Below are 6,744 nucleotides of genomic sequence, written 5' to 3' on the forward strand. Positions count from 1 at the left end.
GGGCAAGGTATGGCGGTGGGATAAATGTAAATGAATGTAAGCACAGTAGCATTGTTGGAAGACGGAGGAGTAGGCCTACTGTAGGTTGTCCTATCAGTGATGTAGCAGTAGGTTTAGCATGTGATGTAACCATGGAGCTGGTGAATGGTTGATCAGGGCTACAGGAGAGGAGGAACGGGCCTCAGCTCTTACAGCTGGTCTATTACCCTCACCCTGGCAACGTTGCAAATCAAATCAAATCAAAATCAAATCAAATTGTATTTGTCACATACACATGGTTAGCAGATGTTAATGCGAGTGTAGCGAAATGCTTGTGCTTCTAGTTCCGACAATGCAGTAATAACGAGCAAGTAATCTAACTAACAATTCCAAAAAAAACTACTGTCATACACAGTGTAAGGGGATAAAGAATATGTACATAAGGATATATGAATGAGTGATGGTACAGAGCAGCATAGGCAAGATACAGTAGATGATATCGAGTACAGTATATACATATGAGATAAGTATGTAAACCAAGTGGCATAGTTAAAGTGGCTAGTGATACATGTATTACATAAGGATGCAGTCGATGATATAGAGTACAGTATCAACGTATGCATATGAGATGAACAATGTAGGGTAAGTAACATTATATAAGGTAGCATTGTTTAAAGTGGCTAGTGATATATTTACATCATTTCCCATCAATTCCCATGATTAAAGTGGCTGGAGTAGAGTCAGTGTCATTGACAGTGTGTTGGCAGTAGCCACTCAATGTTAGTGGTGGCTGTTTAACAGTCTGATGGCCTTGAGATAGAAGCTGTTTTTCAGTCTCTCGGTCCCAGCTTTGATGCACCTGTACTGACCTCGCCTTCTGGATGGCAGCGGGGTGAACAGGCAGTGGCTCGGGTGGTTGATGTCCTTGATGATCTTTATGGCCTTCCTGTAGCATCGGGTGGTGTAGGTGTCCTGGAGGGCAGGTAGTTTGCCCCCAGTGATGCGTTGTGCAGACCTCACTACCCTCTGGAGAGCCTTACGGTTGAGGGCGGTGCAGTTGCCATACCAGGCGGTGATACAGCCCGCCAGGATGCTCTCGATTGTGCATCTGTAGAAGTTTGATACAGAATGTAAGAGTGTGTGTAGTGTGTTCTTGTGCATGTGCAAGTGAACTGTGAAAGACTGATCTCTAGGGCTGTGGTTTGTATTTTGAAACAGAAAGGATTGCACACTGTACTCTCCCATACCACTAATTGGAACTACAATGTGCAAAATAGTGTAAACCTCTTCAACAAGTACCTATGTGTAATATGATGTGCATATGACGTTTTTGACAACAGTTAAATATAGTTTATATTTTAACTCAACGTCTGCCATAAATCTTACCTAACTCATGTTCTTTTCTCTCATATTTTCTCAATTCTTAACCTGTTGCTAGTTTTGAAACCAATCTGAAGCCATTGCGTCCCAGCTGAGAGCCATTGCTGTGTCTGAATGCTTTGTCAGTAAGCAGATGTTCCTTTGTTCGGCTCCGCAGCGCTTCACAGTATAAAGTTGCATCAGTTGTAGTCGGGACACTTGCTGCATCTTTTGAATCTCGTCCCATTGAAGATCTCCCTCCCCCTGCATACCCTCAAGCTACTCAGAGGGGTATTAACCCCTCCCCCACCCCCTTTAATCCCCTGCAGACCCCATAGTTGTCACAGAGGCTCTGTTTGGTTCTCTCCCTGTTCTTTGTCCCTTATGAAGCGACAGCCAAACCCTCACTAATCAGTTTCTCTCTCCACCCCACCACCACCATGCAAACAATGGCTAATTACCACACGGATGGAAATAGAGAAAGAAGGGGGGGCTACAGTAGATGGACAGACTGGAGAGACAGCAATATAAACATATGTTTCCCATGCCAATACTACCCTTTGAATTGCAATTTAATTGAGAGAACAAGTGGGTGAGCCCATGTGGAATACCAGATTTTGAACATAAAGCATTTAGATCATTGTGCTCCCAGTCTCTGTCTGTCCTGCCTCCATGGACAACAGTCACCAGTCTCTGTCTGTCCTGCCTCCATGGACAACAGTCACCAGTCTCTGTCTGTCCTGCCTCCATGGACAACAGTCACCAGTCTTTTCTTCTAACAGCAGCTGAATGTGTTTGGTGCTGTAGAATCAGCCTGACCACTACAGCAGTAACATTACAGCACATCGCCTGGTTATGTAATAATCAATGCCCTCCTTTCACCTCTCTGTCTGTCAGAGAGTTGCAGACTGCATAGGTTGTGGTTCTAGCTCTGGGAAGTGGGAACAAAGAAGCAGCTCACGCTTCCTGATTTTGTATAGGGCCCCTTTCGAGGCAAAACGTGTAGGGAATGGCTGGACTGTGGTCTCTGCTTTGAGGGCCTTCTCTCTCCTGATTGTGGTGGTGTCTCTGGACTAGTCTGTGTTCCATAGAATGGCCTCTCTGAAAGTGGATTTTCAACACTTTTTGAGTCTGAGTCCACTGTTAATACATGGCTATATAAACATGGAAAAGGTGCATGTTTGTGTGTGTATGGAGGGGGCGGGGTCAATGGATGAATAGACAGACCTGGGCAGTTATTTTGGAGATTGATTACCGTTAAGATAGTAATTTGGCTCCTACCCTCAGAGATGTGTGTGTGTCTCTATTCTACCCTCTTTGTTCTTCCCCTACACTCATGCCTGCTTAGTCCCCGCCCATCTACTGCTATGACATAGCATTATCTCTCTATCCATCTCGCGCCAAAACAGGGAGGGTGTGGGGCCAGGGCTGTAAAAGCTATCTCTTTCTCTTCCCCTTCCTCCTAGGTGCTTGCTTCTGGCATGTTGCCAGGGCAACCCGGTGGAAGCAGGTAGAGTAGTAGTAGATACGCTCATTTTTAGGTTCAGCCACTGCAGTTCTCTCTCTCTCTCTCTCTCTCTCTCTCTCTCTCTCTTCAATTCAATTAAAAGGGCTTTATTGGCATGGGAAACATATGTTTACATGTCTCTGTCTCTCTCGCTCTCTCTCTCTCACACCAGCATTTCCCGCCACAACAGGGGGAGGAGCTTCCTGCTGTAGGTATTAAGAAGACTTGCTTTCAACTGCCTCCTCATCCCGTTAACCCCTACACCACCAGAGGGCTGTGAGCTTGTTTAGAGATCACAAAGACTAGGCTTGACTCTAAAATAGATACTCTCCTGTAGCCTATCGGACACAGTGGATAGGGTTTCTCACTCTCTAGCTTCAGAAAACCAGTAAAAACTATGACAGATCATCATCCCTCTGAAAATCCTAATTTTATATGGGCATAATGAATCATAAGGAATTTGTCTTGGAGCCACATTATTAAAAATGTTATAATGTTTTCAAGGTCTCAAAATTAATGTGTCATGATTCAAATTTAGGACAACAGAGCCAAAATTCTGTATTTTTCAGTTCTTACTGCTACATGATACACTAAAAGGCTGTAAATCATTTATATGGCACCGTCGTTTGCAGAAGACACCAGAAAGCATTGCATGTGATGTAATCATATGTAATTCTAAACCATAAATTCGCAGGTTAAAGTCATTTTAGATGTACTTCTTGAAAATTCCCCTATTGTTCTTTCACATCCTGTGTTTCTGGACATTTTGTAATAAATTATCCCAAACTGGGGAAAGGAATTTGACTTGTACAATGCTGCCCTCTAGCGGGGATAATAATAATAAAACGTGAATGTCTCCCCAAAAAAAGAGTCCTGTATTAAGTCTTGTTTTAAATCATTAAAGTTGCTACAGGGGCACACAAACACCATGAACTATGTCAAACAGGCTGTAAAAAAATAAGCTTTGCTAATAAAGTTCCCCCTCTCTGAAATGAAATACTCTATTGAATTTTTTGAAAGCTACAGAGGAGTTAAAAGCCCATTTATGCTTGATCCGAAAATGTGTTCGGAGGCTCCATATGGAGGGTGTGACGCCATTACGGAGCCTCTGGGGGCATGCAGAGGTCAAACTGAGCGCTGTACGGAGCTATGACCTCCCAAATTTTGTAACAATGCGGAGGGCTCTATATAGCTCTGCATTGACATGATTGGTTGATGGTAGGTAGGTGCTGGAGGTCTTGTATAAACACAAACTCATTTCCTTGACAACTTCCTTCACAACAAGTATGAATGCCCTGACTTCTGCAGAGGCAGTATCACCTTAAATGGTACACGGCCAATGCAGACGACAGATTGACCATGCAGCGCCATGGCGCCTAGCCTAACGAATGTGCTCGTATACTCCCTTAAAAGACAGTCGCTTAAAAAAAATGAGAGAACAGGGCAATAGTACTGTTTGTTCATTTTGAGACGCTGTAGCCAGTATAAACTTCCTCAAAATTGTCATAATGAATCTACACTGAACAAAAGTATTTATGCAACATGTAAAGTGTTGGTCTCATGTTTCATGAGCTGAAATAAAAACTCAAGAGTATTTCTGTATTTATTTTGAGTATTTCTGTTTTTAATAACGCCTTTTTGTGGGGAAAAACGTATTCTAATTGGCTGGGCCTGGCTCCAAGGTGGGTGGGCCTATACCCTCCAAGGCCCACCCATGGCTGCACCCCTGATCAGTCATGTGAGATCCATAGAGTAGGGCCTAATGAATTTATTTAAATGTACCGATTTCCTTATATGAACTGTAACTCAGTAAAATCTTTGAAATTGTTGCGTTTACATTTTTGTTCAGTATACGATAACTCAAGAAGTCTATAATTCACTTTTATGTTTTTTTTTGCCAAGGAGATCTTAGTCTTACATCTGACTAAGATGTTTGGTGCAGTATTTCTCAATGAAAACTAGTCATCGTTGAATGACAACAAAGATTTTATTGAAGAATCCCTAATGTGGCTCGGAACACCTGGTGTTGTTGTTATTCTGGATGGCCAGATAGCTAGCAACAATGACAAGACGCTGCCATGTGGGGAATAGTAAGTGTCTCGTTTCAGACCAGTTTATCTTGTTCTTGATACCATGTCTGTTTTGAGGTGTTTTGACTGTCACCTTATGCAAATATGGCTCAAATTCACTAGCTAGCAAACCAACAACAGTAAAAATGTATTTGAGAGACAACAAGTGCTCATTGTGCAAATGTATTTATATTTCAATAAACATTGGAGATAAATATTGTTTACATGTTGTCAACAATCTAAGCCAGCCCCATAGTTGCGCACATGTCGGTTTTGTTGCTACGCACCCAACCTGTCTATTAGTCATAATTACATTTGGTTTAATGTTATGGTAATATTCCTGAACATAATGGCTAGGATCTGTATTATGTCCATTGTCCTTATAGTAATTTATTAAATGACAAGACCAAAAACTATAATATTTAGAATTCAAAGAGCATAACATTTTTATTAAATGGTAAGCAGATACTTTTTGCAATGAAGGAATTATGTCAAGTTTCTCATTTGTTCAACACAAATTAGATCAAAAGCTCTAATTATTCTATAGTGGTCCTATCCTTTTCAATGCCACAAATGCTTTCCAACAGGATTGTAAACTCCACCCCAGCCTGTAAATGTCTGAGTTGATCAACAAAGTGCCCTCTGTGTCTATTCCCCAGACAGCCTGGAGGTGATGGTCACAGCTCACAGCAGGTCATATTATCCTGCTACTGCTCACACAGAAAGGATAGAAAATGTAACAAACGTTGCATATTGTATAGATTAGATTTGTAATTTGCCATGGGGAAATGTGTGTTTTTGGCAACCCATTTCAATGATTTATGTACCAGAGTATGTTAGGTAACCATCTCTGATACATCTCATTTAACAGAAACACATGAATAAGATGTAAATGCATCTGGTAACCCATTTATCAATTTGTGTCTTGATTAAGCCTTTTACAGGATGTCTGTGTAATATCTATTCCAGTCACAAGTAACAGATTTTACAGTAACTGCTTCTGTTAGGGTAAAACCATATAACCAAGGCGGATATGATTTTCCATGCGTGATCTTCAAAGTGAAAGCGACACCTATATCTTATTTTCCTGGGGCGTCTGCCTCTGTAACGTCGTTTATCAGGCTAAATACGGAGCATGGAACACGGCAGCCAATCAGCTTCCAACTTGAGGGGTCCCATGGTTGCTAAGCAATTGCTGCTGTACTGTAATTCTATCAGATGAGAGAGCTGCAGGGGCTCGGAAGAAAGGCAATAAGAAATCATCATAAAACCCAGAGGGGACCAATGATCCAGTGGCACCATTTCCCCGCCCATTAAAAAGTGAAAAGGACAATGCTACTAAGCACCCAAGGGGAGTAGCCCCTGTGTGAGGGCTGGGCAACCATGGGTAAATAAACTGCCTGTCTCGAACCTAACAATCACAATTAGCTACATTTAAAGTGGAGAACAAGCCTCCGCTTTGGTGATTTCTGAGGGTTGTAGCCATTTACACTCGTACCCGTATACGACTTGAAAATGGCAGATTTGGGTACTGATAAACGCATACATTGGAACGCAATGGCAATAGGCCTAAAGTAACATGTTCAGAGGCGTCATGCACATCTCAGTCTGTATTGTGGGGGAGTTTGCCAAATGTTCATCCATGTTCAAAGTTTTATATGTATCTGTTAGCCTACCTATCAATTCGTTAACTGAATGTACTGTATCTCCTGTCATGTGGCAATTATCATTGACATTTACACCAAATAAGAAACCAGTTCCTTCGTTTTTAAAACGTTTGTTATAAAATATAAGGGCTACTAGATAAGGCTTTCATAATGCATTTAGAAG

This window comes from Oncorhynchus tshawytscha, linkage group LG11 (genome assembly GCF_018296145.1).
Source record: "Oncorhynchus tshawytscha isolate Ot180627B linkage group LG11, Otsh_v2.0, whole genome shotgun sequence".
NCBI classification, from domain to species: Eukaryota; Metazoa; Chordata; class Actinopteri; order Salmoniformes; family Salmonidae; genus Oncorhynchus; species Oncorhynchus tshawytscha.